Below are 23,652 nucleotides of genomic sequence, written 5' to 3' on the forward strand. Positions count from 1 at the left end.
CTGGAGACTTGCCCCTGTGTGTTGGAGGCTTGGGGGCAGTTATGAGTCATGTAGCAGTTGCAGCGGTGAAAAGCACTGAAGACAAAGGTAGGAGCTACAAGGCTGCTCTTTGCTCTTGAAGGTAAGTGAAGCCCTTGATTAGAGGTGGGATCTACACCACCCTACATTGGGCTACTTCACGCTGCATTCTCATCGCACCTGAAAACTTAGCAAGCCGCCCACTTGGAATCAGTGGTCCTGACAGAACATCTAATATCTTTCAGTCCTTTCTTCTAACATAAATGCTGTATTTAGCCCACAAAATGGTTGAGCTATTTCATTGTTTTTGCATTGTGAAGTTTGTTTGAGTGAGTATTCAAACTTTGTCAGTCGATCACGTTCTATTTGAAAGAAAAAATAGTTTGATTGATACTGCACAGGATTACATCTGGAAATGAGTGAGATAAAATTTCCTCATGCTCCTTCCGACCATTATGTAGGCAAGATAAAATTGCTTTGCCGTCTCTAGAGTTGTGGGTGGAAGAACAGGCAGGTCTTGAAAGAGCTTACAAGCTTCTCTCCTTACATGTAGATCTGCTTCTATTTTCATTTTTCAGGGTCCGGAGGCCCTTGTCTTAGTAAGACTAATGACTAATTTTCTTGGCCCTATTTGTAACAAGAGAACATACACCCTTGCCAGTAGTTATTTTAATGTTTTTTCTCTCCATTTTTCCTTCTTTCTGAAGCTTGAGGGGTACTTATTGGTGGGCTGGAATAAGACCCTAAAACTTACTAATTTGAAATGATTGGTTGAATACAACTTTCATCAAGCCATGGTTATTCAAAGTCTAATGTAGTCATGTAGCATTAAAGTCACAGAAAACAATCATTCTCTAGGATTATGCTAAAACCTCCAAACACAAATTAGAAAGGGGATAAGACACAATACCTCATGAAGGTCAAATCTGGATATAAAATAAGAATGAATTAGGAAAAACATTTTCTTTAAATATGCCATGCATGAGTAACTATCTTGAAAATTGTCACATGATAATGATTATCAGAAGCAACAGGTAGTTAACTACATAAAGTATTGAGAAAGACAAAAATAATATTTTATCTATATCTAATACTGTCTAGACAAGAGAATAGCCTGATTCTAGTTGACTGACCCCAGATTTTACTAAATAAATATCCTAAAAGAACAAAAGAATAACACAACAGGCCAATTTAATTGACATGAATTTCCTGGGTGCAACACTCAAGTGTCATCACTTACCGCTCCTTCAGCAACTTGTTGGAAAATAATAGTTTATTTTATCTTATGTATTTTATTTATATATTTTGAGACAGAGTCTCTGTTGCCCAAGTTGGAGTGCAGTGGCATGATCCTTGTTCATTGTTAACGTCTGCCTCCCGGGTTCTACTGATTCTCCTGCTTCCACCTCCTGAGTAGCTGGGACTACAGGCATGCATCTCCACACCAGGCAAATTTTTGTATTTTTAGTAGAAACAGGGTTTCACTATGTTGGCCAGGCTTTCTGGAACTCCTGACCTCGTGATCCACACGCCTCGGCCTCCTGAGGTGTTGGGATTACAGGCGTGAGCCACCGCGCCTGGCCAGAAAATAATGCTTTATTAATTAAACATTTATTAAAATTTTACTTTTGTAGTAGATACTTGTCTCTTGATTTTAAGGATATTTTTAGCCACCGGGAGAGACAGATTAAGAAAAGATTATATCAGAGATGGATGTGGCTATGATGATATAAGCACAGATGCACATGGAAAGGCATCTCAAATCAGCCTAGGGAATTGGTAAAGGCCGATGGTGGTAATAAGCTCAAACTCTGGAGTCAGACCCTCTGGGCTTAATTCTCCACTCCATAACATAATTGTTGTATGACCTCACGCAAATCAGTTCATCTCTCTAAACATGAATTTATTAATCTGTAAAACAAGGAAAAGAGAGGCAGCTTTTTAAATGAGGTTTAAATGAGATTATGTATTAAAGCATTTGGCATAGTGCCTGGAGACTGTAAATGCTCAATTTATGTTGGAGATTGCTATTTTCAGAAGAGATGGTGCTTGAACTGGGCTATGGAATAAGTAAGAGTAAGAGAACAGGGAGACAGTAGAGGGCATTTCAGGGAGAGGCAATGACATGTGATAGGCACAGAGACATGAAACAGTATAACATCTCTGGGTCACAACAAGTGGTTTATACCTATTCAAATTTAGCTTATTTTCCTAAAACCAAATATGCCCTCATAGTTTGCATGTAAACAACAAAGAATGTTTTCTACAAACATGTATAAAAACATTTTTTACACATTTGTAGAAATTCCTTCAGACATAACTTTCTCCCAGTACTCCTCATTCATTGGTTCACCAATGGGTTCAATTTGGCTTCCTACTTGGTTTCTGCTCTTATTCTAACTCTCAGATTTGCATTGTTTACTGCAGACCTGACTGCACTTCCAGGGGACACACATCCTGGTGTTTGCCTACAGTTGAGATATGCCTTACCATAGAACCTCAGCCATCCTCCTGGATGCTCCCTAGCTTGCCCTGCCATTGATCTTGCACCACCAGACAAGAAGGATGACTGGACCATTTTCTAGAAAAGTAAGCTGGTACCAAATTATAATGAGCTTTCTATGTTCAGCTTAGGAATCTGAACATTTTCCTAAAAGCTATGATAAACTACTAAAAATTGTCTAGAGGAAAGACATGATCATATTTCTATTTTAAGATCATTCTAGTAGCAGTTTCCAGATTAGAGACAGAAAAAAAATTACTGGAAATGTCTCCTCAGGTAATCCCAGTGAGATGAGACCTGTTCAGAAACAGTAGGAACAGGGAAGAAGGCAAAGCAGTGAGAACGAGTGAGTTTAAGGAATTAGAATGTCCTGAACTTGGAGACTGATTGGCTAAGAAAGTTAAGTTATAGAGAGGTGTCAAGGATTACTACCAGATTTCCAGCTCAGGCAACCAGAGGGGTAGTGACTCCAATCATCAAGAAAAGGAATACAGTAAACAAACATTAAATTGGAGGATAAAAGTAATAAGGCCAAATTTTGGATATTTTAAATTGAAGTTTATTATGGGACATCTAAAATGGAGATGCCCATTAGCAGGGAAGTCTGGGATTCTTGAACATTCAGATTTTTATTTATTTATTTTTTTTTTGAGATGAAGTCTTGCTCTGTTGCCTAGGCTGGAGTGCAGTGGTGCAATCTCGGCTCACTGCAACCTCTGCCTCCCCAGGTTCAAGCAATTCTCCTGCCTCATCCTCCCAAGTAACTGGGATTACAGGCATGCACCAACATGCCCAGCTAATTTTTGTATTTTTGGTAGAGATAGGGTTTCATCATGTTGGCAAGACAGATTTTTGATTTAACATGTGGAAGGAATGTGCTTTATGAAGATGAGGATTCCTGTTTTCAGACAAATACATATATCGTATATTACAAATGAGTAATTCTTCTGTCTAGAAATCACTGTCTGGTGATTTTAGATGCATACTTAAATCCTAGAGGGCCTGATTATCATTGTATTAACTGATTGAGCCATTCTAAAAGGTATAGCTATCATACACTTTACCTTATACTACATTAGTTTACTCAATTTACATAACCATTCAAGTACCCTGGAGAGAGGTAGCTTGGCAAATACAGGCCCTTGTCTGAGTGTGTATCCTGATGATTAGTTACCAACTTATGGCCTTGGCAAAATGATTTAAGCTTCTGGTCCTCATTTTCTCACCATGTAAAAATGAGAATTGTAGTAGTACCTGTTTTATAGTGTTGTGAAGAATGAGTTAATTCACAGAACAATGACTGGCACAAAGAAAACCCTCAATAAATGTTAGCTATGATTATTGTCTAAGATAATACAGTCAAACTCCATGGTAAAGCATCTACTTAATTATTGCATAATTTTAGTTTCACGTAAGTAAAATCTTACCCATCATGACCATAGGCATAAATCATTGCAAATTTATAAGTTACATTGATTTTTTGAAAATATTTTAACTAACAATGAAGATTTTATATATATGTCACATTAATAAGAGTATACATATTGAGAGATATAAATACAAGAGCTATTAAAATGAACACGTGTTAAGAATATTTAAATGATACCTTGGATTTACATAGCTCCCCCCCTCCTTTTTTTTGTGACAGGGTCTCACTCTGTGGCACAGGGAATCACTCTGTCACCCAGGGTAGAGTGCAGCGGCATGATAGCAGTTCACTGTAACCTTGAACTACTGGATGCCTCTCCTTTAAAAAAAAAAAACTTTGTAAGTATACATTTTTTTGAACATTTGAAAAACTTCAATAACATTTCAAAAACTTTCCAGCAGCCTTCTAAAAGTAGTTTATCATGCTTAACTTCACACACACACACAAATATAAGCCATGCAAACACACTTTGACATGGTAAAACACAGTTCTATTAATTAGATCATAAAGCCCATTTATATAGAGAAATTTTGCTTTAATGAGTAATTATTTCATCAAAACTTTATTGTTAAAATTTTTAAATAAGGTCTAGAATTTATACAAATTCAAGTTCTAGCTTGTGTCAGAGAAAAAGAAATATAAAAACAGTATTATTTGCAATAGCATCAAAATTATGATCACTTAGGGATAAATCTGATAAAAGATGTGAAAGATCTGTACACTAAAAACTAAAAAACAAGACTGAAAAGACATTAAATACGACCTGAATAAAAGAAGAGATGTACCTTTTTCATGGGTCAGAAGACTTAATATTATTAACATATCAACACTTGTTCTGTAGATTCAAAACAATGTCAACCCAAATCATTGATTCTAAACTTCATATGGAAATACAAAACTTAGAATATATAAAGCAATTTTTAAAAAGAAAAACAAAAATACTCCCTGATTTCAAAATTTATTATAAATTTGTAGTAAACAAGATAGTGTGATATTAGAGTACAGAAAGACAAACATATCAATAGAACAGAATGGAGAATCTTAAAATAGACCCACATACATATGGACAACTTATTTTTGAAAAAGATAGAAAGAGAATTCAGTGGAGACCATTTGTCTTTTTAATGAATGGTGCCAGAACAATTGGATATGAAACAATATGTATGGAAAGTTGTGAACCTTAATCCTTATCTCACATCTTACACATTTAATTCAAAATATCTCATAGACCTAAACTTAGCAAAAATAATAAAACTTTCTTAAGAAAACAGAAGAGATAAATAAATTTTGAATTAGGCAAAGACTTTTTAGTTAAAACAAAAAATGCACAATAAAAAATACTATATGTGTCAGTTTGCTGAGAATGATGGTTTCCAGGTTCATCCATGTCCCTACAAAGGACACGAACTCAAGAACACAAAATCAAACACCGCATGTTCTCACTCATAGGCAGGTGTTGAACAATGAGAACACATGGACACAGGGAGGGGGAGCACTACACACTGGGTTCTGTTGGGGCGAAATAGGGGAGGGACAGTGGAGGGTGGGGAGTTGAGGAGAGATAACATGGGGAGAAATGCCAGATATAGGTGAAGGGGAGGAAGGCAGCAAATCACACTGCCACATGTGTACCTATGCGACAATCTCGCATGTTCTTCACATGTACCCCAAAACCTAAAATGCAATAAAAAATACGATATTAATAGATTAGACTTCATCAAAATTAAAGTCTTTGTTCTTTGAAAGATATTTTCAAGGAAATAGAAAGGTAAGCCATACACTGGGAGAAATATGTGCAAAATATGTATGTCTGATGAAGAATTTGTGTCTAAAATATATGAACTTTTATAATCCAAGAAGAAGATGACAAACAAAAACAGGAGAGGTAAAACAGTAACAGATATCTCACAAATGAAGAAATGGGACTAGTCACTAACACAGGAAATGCAGCTTAACGTTACTAGTCATTAGGGAAATATGAATTAAAACCACAATGAGAGTTGGCAAGGATGTGGAGCAACTAGAACTCTCATACATTTCTGGTGGGAATAAAAAATGATAAATGTACTAGGAAGGCATTTTGGCAATTTCTTAAACATATTCTTGGTATATGACCCAGTAATTTCGCTCCTAGGTGTCTACCAAAGTGAAATGAAAACATCTATCTACAAGAACACTTATACATAAATTGTGGCAGCATTATTGTAGCAAGAACACTTACATATAATGGTGGCAGCATTATTCATAATAACAAATATCTGAAAACAAACCGATATATCCATACAATGGAATACTATTCAGCAATGAAAATTAATGAATTGTTGATATACACAACAGTATGGGTGAATGTCAAAAACATTCTGCCAAATGAAAGATGCCAGAGTGCCCTACCTCAAATTTAAATATTGTGTGCACCATTTATACAACATTCTAGTTAAAGGAATACTATAGTGGCAGCAGATCAAAGTTTTCCTGGGGATGGGGAAGGGGTAAGGTAGTTGGTAAGAGAAAATTGACTACAAAGGCACAAGGAAGCTTTTGATGTTGATAGAAATGTCCAATATCTGATTGTGGTGGTGGTCAAATGACTTCATACTTTGCTAACATTTACCTAATTGTATACTTAATAGGAGTGAATTTACTATATGTGAATTATACTTAAAGAATTAAGAAGTCTTTTATACCCTAAGACGGCATGGCAATACTGATTATAAACGTACTTTTCAGATACCTTTGTTAGCTGAAAAAATTGGTTAGAAGCAGTAGAAATTAAAAACCACAATATGTATTGGAATAGATTTCAAAATCTCATCCTAATAAAGCTGTTCTTGATGGTCAGTATTGCTTACAGTCTGAAAGCAATTTGTGTGACAGATATCATAGGTCTGTTGCCTTCTGTGTTCTTCCTTCTGAACTTACTTCAAGTGGATAAATGGATTCCTTATTTAATGCCTCATTTCTTTAGAGAATTTTAATGCATTAATATCCTCTGAGTAGATCCCATGGCCTTTCTGAAACCTTTTATGTGGCCAGATGGGAAGAGAATAGAACAATCTCCACTGGTCCAATTTTTCCTCTTACTAAACATTTAAAAAAAAAAAAATCAAGACACCCTTAAAATCCCTTTTTCTCCAGTTTCTTTAAGAGAGGGGTTAACAAAGCCCTGTAACACTCTTAAAGCTCTCCTGCTGCTAAAGGGAGTGCAACAGAGACTGTCACCATAAGGACTGACTCCTGACTGAGAGCTGAGTCTTTCTCAAGAGAAATCTGACAATTAAGTGCTGAAGTTGTCCTTGGATTGCATCAAAGATTATCCCAGCTGGGGTTCTGAGAAGGGCTCTGGCAGAATATGGCCAAGGGAAGATCCATTGTGGCACAGATAGAAAACACCTTGCCCTATGGGGCTGATCATAGTCAGATAACTAGGAAGAGACTGCCTTTTAGATTTATAGAGAGCCTCCACAAGAGGCTCTCCAGAGTAAAGTCTTTTTTAAAATTAATTTTAGAAAGAGACACCTTATCAGTATTTCAAAAGACAAAGCAACTTTGGCAAAATTTAGACTACAATAAGAAAGAAAATAGGATTATAGGTATATAGAAATCTTTACCATATTTTTTCATAAGTTGCTTTCCTCTGGTACACTGCGTGGAAATGTTCAACAGCTTTAAAAAATAATTCTGTTTTTTAGATGTAAAAGGGTTGGGTGTAGGATTTGAGACAAGAGGCAGGCAGCTCAACATAGCAGTTAAGACTTTGTAGTCAGAGTCTGTTAGTCTGGTTCAAGTCCTAACTTCAGCAAAAATGAAGTGTGTTGTCTATGGAAAATTGTTTAACCTCTCTGTGTCTGTTTCCTTATAAGGGATAATAATGGTAATCTACATATAGAATTGCTACAGGATTAAGCAAAATAATACACACAAACTGAAAACAGTACCCAGCACATAGAAAATGGTTGCATTAATTAGGATTAGGTTTAACTGTGAGACAGAAAACAAGATTGATGTTTCATTTTCATGTAAACATAATGCAGAGCAATATAGTAGCCTCACACTCTAATATTAGAGTCTTAGTCTCCTATTCTGTTGCTCCATGTGCATGGCTTGATGGCATCCTTCTTTTAAATAGTGGGATGGAGAAGGGGATGAAAAGGAAAGGATGAAAGGATAAAGGACCTAAGTAGACTGCCTCAAAAATTTTTTGAAGTGGCCCCTGAACTCTTAGTTGACCAGAGCTTAGTCATAAGACTATTTAACTTTAAGGGAAACCAGGAAAGAAAGTCTTCATGCTCAGTCCAAAACATGAATAATTATGTTCTCATAATAGGAGGGGAGCAAATATAATGAATAATCTGTCAGAATGCTTCATAAATATTGATAATTATTGTTATTCTGCCATTTACATGGCTCCTAGATCAGTCTCCAATCTGATAGTTCTTATCTCATGGGATTTCCTTTATATGTGCCTCGCCACTTGAATCTGTCACTGAAATTTGTGTATTTATAAAACTCTCCTTAAGAAAAATTCTTTTCCCCTCTCTAATGTTCTGCTCTGAGTAAGTGCAATAATGTCCTTTCCTTATATTCATACCTATGCTCATAATCTTGAAATATTTTCCAATTTATCTTATGCCCTTCTTCTTCAACTAGTCTGTTATGCACTGAATTGTGTCCCCTCCAAATTCATATGTTGAAGTCCTAAATCCTAGTGCCTCAGATTGTGTATTTGGAGATAGTATATTTAAAGAAATAATTTGGTTAAAATGAGGTCATTAGGGTGAGGCCTAATCCAATATGACTGATGTCCTTATAAGAAGATGGGATAGAACACAGACACATGGAGGAAAGACCATGTGGAGATACGGGGGAAGATGGACATCTACAAGCCAGGGAGAAATGCCTCAGAAGAGACTATTTCTTGGTGTCAAGCAGTGACACCTTGATCTCAGATTTGTGGTCTCTCAGAGTGTGAGAAAGTTTTCTGCTGTTTAAGCCACTCAGTCTGTAGTGTTTTGTTATGGCAACTCAAGCAAAATTTTACATAGTTTGTGAGTTTACTTGGTGTAATCAAAGTCCCCAAAAGAAACAGATGATACAATAGGAAGAGAGCAATTTGAGGAGAATTTAAGTATAAAGGGCCTATTTACCAAGATGTGGGTGCAGAGAAACTGAAAGAATGGTGCAGTAAGTTAGACTGCTGTGGAACTAAGCCTAAAGAGGGGAAGAAGGCTTTATCAGAATCTTTAGTCAACAGATATGGCTATCTTGAAGCAACTTTGCAAGGTAGAAGACAGGGTAATAAATAACCTGACTTTACTCTCCTCTCTCCACATCTGCAATCTCCTGCCAGTGCTGCCCACTGATGGAAACCAACTGGCAGCCAGAAAGCAATGATGTGGTCAGAATGCATGCAGGTCAGCCTTTTTTTTCTTCACTCTAGAAAAGTAAAGTGAATGTGGAGACACAAATAGAAGATAATCTGCACAAAGAGGAACTCAAACTTTAAGTTCTTTTGTATCTTTCACTGTTTCTGGTTCCTTATCCCCACGAGTCCATAATAACTAGTAGAGCAGATATAGCAGGTCCTTAATATTAGAAAATTGACCAAGCTTGACATTTTCAAGTACTGTCACTATTTCCTCCTTTGTATCTTTTAGAATATATACTGTCTCACTATTCCTAGTTATAGCCTTAACCCAAGTCTTAACCATATCTTACCTCTAAGACTACTGCTTCCCTGTTTCTTTTGGCTCATTCTACACAAATGAAAAAACAAACAAAAACCAATCAATCCATGAAACCACAATACTTAAAAAAAAAAAAAAAAGACCACAGTAACCATCTGAGTAGATTATACTTTATGATATTTCTTCCTTTTCTCACCTCTACATTGCTTCATTATAGTTGACATGAGATTAAGATTGTTTGTGGATATTCAAGTAACATTCCTCTCAACTGCCTTTCTAAAAGTTATTACAACTTCCAGCCTGTCTTATCTGTTTCTTGCTGGTAAGCATTGTATCTTTTGAAGTCGACAATAAACTTTCAGAATTTTATTTATTTTCCAAAGATGACTGTCAAATAGAGGTATAGCTCTTTCAAGAGATGCTAATGTTATAAATGTTTTGATTATACAACTAAGTTAACTTTAAAATAGTCTTATAGAACTCTTATAATAGATACTTCTTTAATTTGCTCTCAGCAGTGAAAACTTCCACTTAGATTAAGCTCCAGTGTACATTCACTTATTATATATCATTCAATTCCAACACCTCTGCAGCTTATTCCTTAGATCCTGATGGTTTCTGGCTTTTCCAGGAAGCCAGCGCTTTGTATTTTATTGTAGGGTCATTCAGTGCTGACTCAAAAGAAAATGATATGGATATTTTATACATTTTTACTTTTTAGCTTTCCTATTTCATTTCAAGATGAATTTAATCTTAAAAAACTTACTTTCAAAATAGGCATGCTTAACCCTATAAAAAATCTTTGTCATACAATTTTATATTTTTGTTATTAGTCACTTAAAATTTCTTGTCTATTATTAATCTTCAAACAAATTAGTGTTCTTAAGGGTTGTTTCTTCTGGGTGAAAAATGATAACACATTTAACAAGTAGTCTATAATTATTATGTCACACATTTGAAGTTACAAGTAAGATGACCCTATAAAGCAAATCCGACTGTCTTTATTTTTTCATAATGAAGTGTATCAATTTTTAATGAAGTAAAGTTTGTAGTGCCAAATTAGGGTACTGAGTTCAAATGCACTTAAGTAATCATCCTTTTGTTTTTTCTGATCTTTTTGAAACTAGCACAAAGTTCACTATAATTTTATCTCAGTGGATCTACTAACTAATCCCCCCCTCTATAAGAAGAAGGAAAAAAAGCCTAAGAAACACATTGTTTTAAATTCACTTTTCCCACTATTACTTCAGGGCCATTTTATCCATCAAGCACTATGCTTAGGATTTATGTTTCTTAAGGTCTTCTGAAAATGTTGGGGATCTGGAAAAAAAAAGTGACTTCAAAATATGAAAAGCTGCAAATAAAAACTAATTAGATGTCTACAAAACATACCATTATGTCATTTTTTTGTTGCTGTTATTTTTTTTTATTGCATTTTAGGTTTTGGGGTACATGTGAAGAACATGCAAGATTGTTGCACAGGTAACACATGGCAGTGTGATTTGCTGCCTTCCTCCCCATCACCTGTATCTGGCATTTCTCCCCATGCTCTCTCTCCCCAACTCCCCACCCCCCACCGTCCCTCCCCTATTTCCCAACAGACCCCGGTGTGTAGTGCTCCCCTCCCTGTGTCCATGTGTTCTCATTGTTCAACACCTGCCTATGAGTGAGAACATGCAGTGTTTGATTCTCTGTTCTTGTGTCAGTCTGCTGAGAATGATGGTTTCCAGGTTCATCCATGTCCCTACAAAGGACATGAACTCATCGTTTCTTATGGCTGCATAGTATTCCATGGCGTTTATGTGCCACATTTTCCCTGTCCAGTCTATCATCGATGGGCATTTGGGTTGGTTCCAGGTCTTTGCTATTGTAAACAGTGCTGCAATGAACATTCGTGTGCATGTGTCCTTATAGTAGAACAATTTATAATCCTTTGGATACATACCCAGTAATGGGATTGCTGGGTCAAATGGAATTTCCATTTCTAGGTCCTTGAGGAATCGCCACACTGTCTTCCACAATGGTTGAACTAATTTACACTCCCGCCAACAATGTAAGTCATTTTTAAACTCAATTCTTAGTCATGTATAGTTTACATGATGTGGATGTATTTTAATGTGTTTAATATTACATGTGGTTGGAGGTCTTCTAACCAAGTCTTTAAAATGGCCTTAATCTTTAAAATATTTTTTGAGACAAGGTGTTACTCTGTTACCAGGGCTGGAATGCAGTGGTGTGATCACGGCTCTGCAGCCTCAAACTCCTGAGCTCAAGCGATCCTCTTGCCTCAGCCTTCCGAGTAGCTGGGACTACAGGCACATGCCATCATGCCTAGCTATTTCTTTCTTTCCTTTTTTTTTTTTTTTTTTTTGTAGAGACAGGGTCTTTCTCTTCCCCAGGCTTGGCTTCCCAAAGTGCTGGGACTAAAGGTGTATACCATGGCACCTGGCCCTTAATCTCTTTCGTGAGAGAAAGTAGTACCACATAACATTTCAAACAGTATTTGTAGGCAAGTGTTTTAAATATCCTACTGTAAAATGTATATTTTTGTGTTCCCTGCCCTCAAAACAAAAATGTTAGTAAGCTAAACCAAATTTTTGGAAAAGTACTGCATGCACATAAATTGCCCCTTTCAAAACTAAAAAGGCATCAAGAGGCAAATACATGTAATGTCAATCAGTAATCTTTATTGTTCTTCACCAGTGGTTGTCATATTGCTTTTAAAAAAAACATTTTTAAGGATAAAAAAGTTTGGTCATATGCTGTAACAATCGATATACACATTCAAAACAATTTAAATGAAGGTTTTATATATCCTTATTGTGATGCTAGTGTGTGGGGAGGTGGGTGACATGTATGACATGTTCCAATGAGAAGATACTATTAGTATACTTCCAATATGATGAATGGCCCAACAGGAACTTGGGAGATGTTTTCTCCAGACTACAAATTACATTAGAAGAAGAAAAAAAAAAGGTAGAGGAAGGGAAAGGGAGAGAGGGAGAGGAGGGGGGAAGAGAGGAAGAGAGAGAGAGGACAGAAAACAAGAATTTGGCAGTTTGGATCATATAAAATCATTTTTGATATATAACTGACAATAATTAAGTGAATAAAATACTTTTCAGCATATATTATTGACATGAATTGCTGATTCATTTGTAAGAATTAATCTTTAACAGTCCAAGTTCATTGTCTTGTAAAAATCTACTTGGGGTTCATAAAGGTCTTAAAAAATGCTAGTAGAAATATTTATTAACATTATTATAGTATTTATTTTAGCAAAAATTTTTCTTAATTTCACTGAAGTACTATATGAACATATATAGTATTTTGAATCAATTCACCTGGTATTCCATCTCTTAAAATCCATTAAAATCAGAATTTTAGAATTGAGATCATTCAGGTGTTTTATCCTTGACTTACAAACTTAGCTTTCTTCTACCTCCAAAAGGCTTGTCTGAAGTGTTACCTAGGGAGCTGATTTAACTTTCTAAACCTAGTCATAGAGTTACCACCAATATCTCCCAAACACTTGTAAGTATTACCTTAGAAGGTTATATAATCTCTACTATGTTTAAGATATTTGATTCCAATAGAAAAAAATTTCTCTGTAGTCATCTAGAGTTCACTTTAAGCCCTCAAAAAAAAAAAAAAATTCCTTCTTTCTAGATGCATTCAGAATTATAAAGCAGAACTCATTTTTTTTGAGCAGAAAATCAATGCTATCTACTGTATGTCACACTTACATATTTGAAAATTTGCCAAGAATTTTACTATTTATCCTTTCTCTGCAGGGTCGCACAAAAATATTAAGAAAAAACTAGGCTAATTAGGTAGATAATATAGTAATAAAAATTCTATTATTATTATTTTTTCTTCATCATTTGTGGTATATTTCATTCACTCATGGTGACTTTCTATTATTTATAGGGCTTGGGGGCAGGTGTTACTGGCATATAATACATACATAATATGCATTAATTCCAATTTTGAAAAATGTAAACACCTGCCCAAAACAAGATCTAGACTAGAACTCTAGTAGAACTTCTGAGATAATAGAAATGTTCTGTATTTGCACTGTCTAACTTAGTAGGCAGTAGCCACATGTGGCTATTGAACACTTAAAATGTAGCTAGTGTGACTATGGAACTGAATTTTAAGTTTTGTTAGATTTTAATAGCTACATGTGATTAGTGCAGAACATTTTTGCCATCCTATCATGTTCCCTCATGATCCTTTCCACTAAAATCCCAACCTACTGCCTCTGCCATCATAAGAAGACAGTAAACATAGATTACTTTTTCCTGTTCTTAAATTTTTATAAATGGATTCATATGCTATGTACTGTGTCTGGCTTCTTTTACCAAATGCAATGTTTCTGAGATTTATCCGTGTTGTATCAGCAGTCCTTTCCTTTGACTTGCTCAATAGTATTCCACTGTATGAATGTATCACAATTTGTTTTTATTAAAAACATAATCCATATATAATCAGAGCTTCACATTTTTTTCAAGTAGTTCTGATACAAATGTGTTTTTCCATGTCTCTGCTAATCATTCTTATCTGAGAGAAAAAACAATCCAAGTTAAAACACATTTTAAATTAATAATGTTGAACATTTTACAGTCAGGAACTACGTTTGCCCCATTTTAGTTTGGTTATGTACCTTTTATTATTGGTCCCACAGTGTGTTTTGCACTATAATAGGTGGCAACTGATATTGTGGTCTAATACTGGGTCTTTTCTGTGACTTCTTAGCAAATAATTTATTTCTGAAACATACATGCAATATATGTGAAGATGCACCACTTTAAAAAATGACTTAAAAAACATCCTGCAAGAACTATGAGTACAAAGGTTTCTGGGTTCTTTTATAACTAATTACGGTATTAAATACTACATGCATATAAAATCCTTATTTTCGAGTCTATAGCTTTAATCGGTATCTTGGTAATTTGATTCAGTGTGGTGATGTATTCGTATGTTTTCACACTGCTATAAAGAGCTACCTGAGACAGGGTAATTTATGAAGAAAAGAGATTTCACTGACTCACAGTTTTGTAGGCTTAATAGGAAGCATGACTGGGAGGCCACAGGGAAACTTACCATCACCGCGGAAGGTGAAGGCTAAGCAAGGACTTTCTTCACTTGGTGGCAGGTTGAGAGAGGGGTAGTGCTAAATACTTTTAAACAGCCACATCTCGTCAGAACTCACTCATAAAACAGTACTAGCGAGAGGGTGCTAAACCATTAGAAACTGCCCCTGTGATCCAATCACTTCCCACAGGGCCCCTCCTTTGACACTTAGGATTATGGTTTGACATGAGATTTGGGTGGGGACACAAAGCCAAACATTATCAGGCAGTAACACTGAACATTTCAAATATTAACCTCAATATGGTTGGAATCGTATCATCATCAAGTATCCTAAAACATGGGAAAATACTCCAAATTCTAAATTTTCAAGAATTAACTTCAGGAAATGTGTGTATTCCTAACTCTGGAAAAGATCAAACCTGTAAGTAGGCAAAAAAAAAAAAAAAAAAAAAAAAGTCTTTAAGCTTAAAACCTTAAAACTGATGTTATAATATCCTAACACAAAGGTTGCACTTTTTTTTTTTTGATAGTCCCTCAAAGTACCTCTTGAAATAAGAGTTTTGCACAAGCTTCACTATGTGGTTTTCTTGCCTGCAGATTAAGAGAAGTAAATTAAAAGGGTGGGGAGGATAACAGAACTATGCTCACTGACAGCAGTATAAAGCAACAGCTGACAATGAAAGAAGGGACAAACTATAATAGACAATGGAACTTAAAAAACAAAGCTGTTCAGAGACATGAGCATACAACCTCACACACCATTATAGGAATAATGACTTTATCTGTAACGAAGTGAATATTCACAATGACTACCAGTTTTCATAAAGCTGGAATGCATACCTCATTTCCCATCTGTATGTCAAATGGGAACCACATTGGTCACCAGAGTCATTTGTCTGACTAGAAGGTCTTACCACCACAGTGAGTTAGGAAATCTTTTGGCTTTAGCACGAGGCTCACCACTGTTCACTACTGCAACACATTTTTATCCTAAGAACATATGTAACTCCTGAGATTATCAAAGTCAACAATGTAACTTTTATAAATGTACCCAAAGTAACTGGTTTCTAAAACACGGTAACCTTGTATTCCCTGGCACGCAGCCACAACCTAAAACCACCGACTTTTAGGACTCTTATTTTTTCTAAAATGCGAAAATTACCTATCTAACACTGGTGGTGTTGAGATTACATGAGATAATGTATATAAAACACTTAGCATCAGTTCTGGGACACAGAATAAGAGCTCAGTATTCTTTTAGCGTTAGTGAACCCATGCCAGCCCAAATCTCTTATTTGCAGGTGCAAAAATTAAGTCTCAAGAGGAGCACTAACTTCCTAAGGCTCTATTTCTATGTTATTGTCTTGGATAAGCAGATTAGCGGCAAATGTTGAGAGATTTTAGGTATCCGTAGGGCCTCGGGGCACTGGAGGAGTCCGTTTGAAACATGAGGCATTACAGGTTGTGCGTTATCAACGGGTGTTAGAGATGGCAGGTTGTGTTAACAACATTCAACACAGTCGGAAGCCATTCGTCTATCTCAATTCAGCCGGAAACAGCAAGACCCTCTACTACAGTAGGCTGAGTAACGGGAGCTGAGAGCAAGGCAGGTAACGATCCGGGCCTGAGCTCAAGTCCCAGTTAGGTCGACTTTAAAGAGATGTGAACACTTAAGGTCTGAAACTAACAGAGAACTAGAAACTAACGGGAATATCGCAGGCAGGTATAAATTACCCCGCCCCTCTACGCCATCCGTCAAGGGGAACTGCCAAAAGCGTTTTCACAGCGTCCGGGGAGGGCAATTTCTTGCTCTTTACTGGCACTTACTCCCAGCCCTGAAGGTAGGAAGTGATGACCTCGCCTTTTCGTTCTGAAGTGAGGGCCGGACCCCCTTGGACCTCACCTCTCCGCGCCACGCTGCGGCAGGGACCGCGGGAGGCCGGCTCGCTGCCCACGCGCACCCCACGCTCGCCTTCTCTAAGATGGCGGCAGAGGCAGATAGCTAACTCCCCGCCGCCCGCGCTCCTCAAAGTCGTGCCCTCAGGAGGCGGGAGCGGCTCAGAGCGCGGAAGGCAGGAGGCCAAGAGTGACGCGGACCCTCCAGTCCAGCGCAGGCCGCGGAGCCCTGAAGCGTTCGGAAAAGGTGAAAGCTAGGAGGCGGACGCGACCAGGAAGACCGCCGGCGCTTCAGAAACGAAAAAGCGGAGGCACATCCGGGCCCCTCTGCCCGCCCCGCCCCGGAAGTAACGTATCGGGCGGGGGCTGCTCTTCAAGGTGGATTCTTCCTTCGCCATAGCTCGTCTCTCCACAAAGTGCCTGGAATCATCCTCGCCACCCCCTCCCCCGAGTTAGCCGTTACTCTCTCGTGGCTCCGGGACATCTCTGCACAAAGCTGGCTGCTGGGACAGACAGCTCTCGTTTCACAGATAGTACCCCTAGCACCACGACCCTAAACTCTCCTGGGCTTCACCAGCGCGTGTAGTAACGTTCCTCCGAGAGAACTCTTGTGCCCTCAGCCCCAGCCAAGCCTAGGCAAACCTCTTCGGAGTCCTGCGTTGGAATCCCGGTCTTGTGCTCCGTCACCCCGCCCGTTCGGGGGCCGTCAGTCACAGCGCTGAGCCCTCCCCTTCCGGCGGCTCGGCCGGGCCCGCCTCCTCCCCTCTTCCCTCCCCCACCCCTCCCCGTGCGAGTGTCTCCCTCTCCCTCTCGCTCTCTCTCTCTCTCCCTCTCTCTCTCTTTTGTGAGTTATAGCAACCGTTGCCTTGTGAATCAAGCGCCATAGTCACCGTAGTCCTGGCGACTGTTACCCATCAACAACAACTACTCCTCTCCTCCTCCTCCTCCTCTTCCTCCTCCTCCTCCTCCTCCCCACCACCACCATCTCCATCACCCACCAACAACACCACAATAATCCACAGCCAAGGTGAATATTCTTCGGTCTCTACATGTGTGTGGGAGCGTGTGGCTGCGTGTGGACGCGTGTGTCTGTGCGTGTGTGTGTTCGTGTGTGTAAGCCGAGTGTGGCTGTGCAGGGGTCTCACTCCTGACACGGGGGCTGCCGCTGCGTTGCCGCCGCCGAGGGGCTCTGTTCCCCGGGCTTGTTTACAATGGACCCTGCGCGCCGCGGCTGGGTCGGGGGTGTGGGCGCCGCGCCGCCCGCCGGCCCCGGCCCTGCGCCGGCCGCACTTCAGGGATGGAGCGGGAGCTCGGGGGGCTGCGAGCCGAGCGGGAAAGGGAGCCACAGTTTTCCGATGCGGATGCTGGATCTTTCCCTTAGGTCTGGTCTGAGGAGGAGGGTCAGGTGAAGAGATAAGAATTTGTTCTTTCTTTAATTTTCTTCTTTTCCAACGCTGCTTGTTTCCTGCTTCTTTGAAAGCCGAAATAGACAACAATGTGCGGGGGGGACCCAAGAGGTGCTGTTTTGTTGTTGTTGTTGTTCACTTGTGGGGCCTTGTTAGGGGTTTTGTTATTTTTATCCTCTTACGTTGGTGAACTTTTCCCACCACCTATTCCCTTCATTTTTGCCCCTCTTTGCCTGGTGCTAAATGGACTGCTCTTCTTTCACCATCGTCAGATTCACGGTTTTCTTTTTTCTTTTTAAAACTGTATTTTCTTTGTGCGGCAAACAGTCTTAATATCCATTCAGCACTCTTCCCTCCCCCTCTTTCTTCTCCCCCCCTAACACCCCTTGCACACACATTGAAACCTGGGGCCTCTTCGCTCAGCTCTCTTTGCTGTAACGGGGAAGAGATTTTTCTTTTTTAAAGTCTGTCTCCTCTCTCTTTTTTGGTATGTGTGTGTGTGCTTATGATTTAAACCGGATGCAGGGCATCTGTGATACTTGGGTTAGTAGTTATTGACAGTGCTTTATCCTTCCATGTGGAGGTGGGAGGGGTAGTAGTGAGGTTCCGTTTCACTTTGATGACCCTCCCTCCCCGCAGTAGAGTGTTAACAATTTTCATTGTGGTTGTGAGACTTTGTGATGAACAGGGAAAGGACTCAAGGAAGCTTTGTGAGAACTCAGTTCACAATGTTATTTGTGACAGTTATGTTACTTTAAGAGTTTTTTTCTCTTCTCTGTTCATTTTCCTTTGAGAGTTGAAATTGAAGTCAAGTTCATAAAGAATGTATGAAGCTTCTCAACTTGAAACGTGTGTATATTTCACTTTCTTTGCGGTTAAGATCTAGGCATGTGTGTACTTAACATATTCTTTTTATTTACTTTTTGATTTTCTTTGGACAGTGACTTGAACCTGCTCAGGAGAAAGAACGTTTTCCCTTTTCAGTATTTCTTTTGCAATTTATTTTTCTCTGTAATTTGAATACTTACTAGTTCTTATGTAGTAGGTTCTTGGTTAGCGTTAGTCAGTTTTTCAGGTTCCCCTAAATTTGTTCATTTTTTCAGCTTAACTTTCAGTTAATAAATTATCAGTAAAGAGTTTTGATAATGAATGTGTGCTAAAACAAATATAATGTACTATTATGGTTGCACATATTGAAGTTTTTAATTTACAATTTTAAAATACTTAGTCAAATAATCTTCTTTCTAACAGCAAACATATATTGATTTAACTGACAGAGCAGCTTGTGAATAATGTGACAGTACTAATTATTCTTGAGATTGTCAATGAGCAGGGTGGGTAATTATAATGCTATTAAGCCTAATATTTGTAAAATAAGAGTTGAGGTTTAAAAAAAAACTTTTTCAATTCATTTTCTTGTGATTGCATTTTTAATAAAGACGATATTTTGTTCTGAAAGAAGTCTTTCTCAGAGCACTCACATTTCTTTATAATTATTCTTCCCCTTCCCAAGCTGGATTCCATGCAAATCTGTTATACTAACTTGTATTTTTTTTTTCTGTTCAGATGAGTGTCAAATGCCTGAACACTTATGGATGGTGAAGCTCCTGGGTCCTATAAACTCTCTCTGAAGTTAATAGGAGTTTTGCTGTCTTGGGACAGTTTCAGACCTTATGCCATTTACATAATAGATTTTCAGTTAAGTAAATTATATGCTATAATGTTACGGTTTAATATTTTATTTGCAGTGTCTGAGAACTTTTTTTGAGGCATTTCACTCATATAGCTCAGGTTTTCTGTGATTTAGATTTTCATTCACAAGTTGATTTGAGAGCAGAACTTAAATTGAATTTCATTACTTTTCCATTTTTTTGAAGCATATATGTGGGATAAAATTGCTGTTAGAGCTGCTGTGGAATTAATTAAATAATCAGAAACATTAAGAAATGGTAAATTTAAAAATTAAACGCAAGGATAGATACTTAGCATTTACTATATTCTTTCTGTAATATTTTTCCCAGAAGGGACTAAATTACGTATCGATATCTCTTGTGTTTTCAGTTTTCATACTAAAAGAAATTTGTAAAAGTGATCATGCTTTGAAACTAAAGCTATTAAATACAAGTGACTTGTAACTTGTTTGGAATAAAGATCTGTCTTTCAATGTATGTCATAATGCCTAACTCAGTCTTTCTGGTTTATTTTGCCTATGAATTATATTAAATGGTCTAGGCATCGTACATATATACATATATGGCAAACTAATAAATTTCTAGAAGTTTTGCATCCCTAAATGTTGTAGTGATGCTTAGTTTTTTAAGTACTGTATTCTTCCCGTATTCAAGTAGTTTTCTACTTTACTTTGGTACTTAAAATAAAAGGTTACGGTGTGTAAGCTTAATATGCTTTAACCTAGAACTATTTATTTTACTCGAAACAAATTTATTTTGATAAATTTTTATTTTTTACCATTAAAAGCAGTAAAAAATAAATGAATCTTAAAATCAAGTTAGATTTTATGCATAGTTAATGATTATATATGTTACTTTTTGGTAACGTTTTTCATTTCTTGTGAAAGTTGATATTGTGTTGGTATTTTCCAACTGAAGAAATTAGCAGGTAGAATGTAATGATTTTGGCTTTTCAGATTTTAAAGTGTGTCTGTGTGTTTGTTTAAATGGGTGGGTATAGCAGCAGATGTGTGGCAAGAGTTAAACATCACACACACACACACACACACACACTTTTCCTGATCAGTAATAGCAATGTTACTTTGTTCTTAGTATCCATAGTGAGAATGTGTTACAAGAAGTGAGAAAAGGGAGGAAGTAAACTTTAACATTTTGGAGAGGCTGCTGGTTGTTTTGTTTTTATGCTGAATGGCTAAAAATCCTCTATTTGCGCTTAGTTGCTATAAAATTACTCAGTTTTCCTAGCTGAGTAATTTGCCTTCAACTCTTTGGTATATATTCCCAGTGGCCATCACAAACTGTGTTTTAAATTTCTCTCTATTCGTAGTTACATAGTGTTCCCATATTTTGGAAATCCAAGATTAAGTGGATTTGACTAAATCTAGCTTGTTTAGGGACAGATGGCTGCTTCAGACAGGTGTCACTTTCATTTTTTACTGCATTGTGTTGGGACTTCCAGTGGTTCACAATAGGGCTCTCTAAAGCAGGTGGCATCTTTTGCTTTTGTTGTTAGTAAAATCTACTTTAGAGTTAATTATTTTCCTAGGAAAAGGGTATTTTTTTTAATAAGTAAAAGTTTTGAACTACTCAAGATCCATAATTTAATATAACTTTTATTTCTGAATATCATTCTATTTTTAAATTGTAGAACTTGCAGATTCTTTCACAAAACATATCAATTCTTACAAATAATGGCAAATTCCCTTTGAATCCAGAAAAAGTACACAGGAACATTTTACAAACCTCAAGGCCTATTTGAATGAAGTGAAATTTGGTTAACATGACAAGTTACCTTCTGTCATCCTGTACTGAAATAATTTTTTGACAGCATTATTTATATATTGGAAATAGGCGTTGTTTTTGTTGGTTAAATTTTTTCAAACTAAGACATTTTCCTGACCTACTTAAATTACTGCTATAAAGTTTATAGTGATCTTTTAAAATGATAAATATTTTTAAGCATTAATGTTCAAATATATGTACTACAGTAAATTAAAAACTATCGCAATATTGACTTCTAAGTTTCATTTTTCCTCTATAATTCTGTCCTTTTCTGTGGGAATTTTATTTCTTATAACAGATGCACCAGAGGGTGCTGTGCTGTTTGCAGCATGAGATTATTATCACTAAGAATGTGAACTCATTAGAACTTTTATTTAAAGAAAAAAATTTTAATTATGTATGCATTGAAGCATATAATAGTCTTATTTTTATGGAGTTTAGCATACTGTCTTAATTGGCAGTTTTACATCGAAACCTATCTTCATGTACTAATACATATTACCACAACATGTAACGATGTAAAGATTGATACCTTTGGCATTGTCTGAATGTCGGCATTAGGCCTGTAGGCATATATGTTGATTATCTTATGTAGATATTTTAATCTTTATTTCAAAACTTAGGTTACTGAGAATCATACTATTTGGTGATATGCGGTTTATACTTCTTAAATTTCATATAGTTAGCACATATCAATACTTGTACATTGTTGTAACACTTTTACATGGCACAATTAGTGATATGCTTTTTATTGTATAATCTTTAAAAAAACTGCACTGGAAAAATAAATGGTGGTAGTGGTTATCCGGCTAATTCATAATAAATATATTAAAAATTATCTAGATAATTCTGGCTGTTTGTAGTGGTTCATGCCTGGAATCCTAGCACTTTGGGGCTGAGGCAGAAGTATAACTTGAGGCTATGAGTTCGAGACCTGCCTGGGCAACATAGCAAGACTTCATTTCTACAAAAAACATGAAAATAAAATTAGCTAGGCTTGGTAGTGCGTGCCTGTTGTCCAAGCTACTCAGGAAGCTGAGGTGAGAGGATTTTTGAGCATAGTAGTTTTTAAGATTACAGTGAACTATGATCATACTACTGCACTGAAGCCTGAGTGACAGAGGAAGACCCTGTCCCAAAAAAACAAAAACAGAAACTAACATAATCCCTGCTTCATGCTGTTGGAATAGGCTGGTTTGATTGTTTAATTTGGCTTATTATCTGAAAACTTGTAGATTCTCTGCTTTACTGTGTGCCATATACTTTTAAACTGGGAGCAATCTTATATTGCTTTTTGATTTTATTATTCAGTGAGAGACTGTAGGGAAACTATTGAATCCAATCTTGGGCTGCTTCTTGCATCATCGACTCTGTTTTCATAGCAGTATGTATTCTAAAAGACATACTGAAACAGTGATATCTTCCTCAAGTAAGCTTAGAAAGATACAGTTACAGCATATAAACTTTTTAATCTTGATAATGGATTTATCTGTACTATTCCACATTTAACTATAATTAGTTAATTGTGATATTTTTGTAAGGTAACCTTACGAGGCACAGTAGTAGTTCATGTGTTGGAATGCCTCAAAGAATCCAAAACATCAATATAGTAACACTATGTTTAAATACTGGTCTTACTGAAATAGATAGATTAGGCATTTTTCTTTAAAAATATAGTCCTACAGTTTACCAGTTAGTTTTTGCCACTAAGATTTTTCTTTTTTTTGAAACAGGGTCTTGCTCTGTCATTCAGGCTGGAATGCAGTGGTGTAGTCATAGCTCACTGCAGCCTCGATCTCCTGGGCTCAAGTGATCCTCCTGCCTCAGCCTCCTGAATAGCTAGGACTACAGGCTATTGCCATCATTTTAAAATTTAAAATATGTCCATTTTTTTTGTAGAGATAGGGTCTTGCTATGTTCCCCAGGCTAGATTTTTGAAAGCATGTTACATAACAAGTTGTATTGCTTAAAAATCTTTATATTTGTAGTTTTTATTTCATGTCATATGCAAAATGTTTTTATAAGAAATCAGTTAAGAACTGAAACGTATTTAGAGTATCAGTAAATAGGTATGTGTTTTGTTCTTTAAATAGATGGATAGCGTAAGTATACTGGTGAGGCTTTGGAGTCACATTTCAGATAATCT

General features: G+C 37.0%; 1 protein-coding gene and 1 long non-coding RNA gene across 3 annotated transcripts in view; one reads left to right on the forward strand and one right to left on the reverse strand.

Annotated features, from left to right (window-relative positions):
• Nucleotides 1-1,017: 1,017 nt before the first annotated feature.
• LOC135268666 (uncharacterized) lies at nucleotides 1,018-17,333 on the reverse strand. The gene is made up of 3 exons (XR_010336989.1): nucleotides 17,270-17,333; nucleotides 4,128-4,268; nucleotides 1,018-1,595 (listed from the first exon to the last, which is right to left on the reverse strand). It is a non-coding gene; the product is annotated as an uncharacterized LOC135268666 (long non-coding RNA).
• A 62-nt stretch (nucleotides 17,334-17,395) lies between these two features.
• Nucleotides 17,396-23,652, forward strand: part of RFX3 (regulatory factor X3) — a 296,633-nt gene continuing 290,376 nt past the window's right edge. Inside the window, exon 1 of one of the 2 annotated variants that reach the window (XM_012454573.2) lies at nucleotides 17,396-17,654. The gene's annotated coding sequence lies outside the window, so the exon portion shown is untranslated. The remainder of the gene's footprint in view (nucleotides 17,655-23,652) is intronic. The other variant, XM_064361481.1, reaches the window with a different exon arrangement.

This window comes from Aotus nancymaae, unplaced genomic scaffold (genome assembly GCF_030222135.1).
Source record: "Aotus nancymaae isolate 86718 unplaced genomic scaffold, 86718_ANA_hifiasm-v0.15.2.pri h1tg000041l, whole genome shotgun sequence".
NCBI classification, from domain to species: domain Eukaryota; kingdom Metazoa; phylum Chordata; class Mammalia; order Primates; family Aotidae; genus Aotus; species Aotus nancymaae.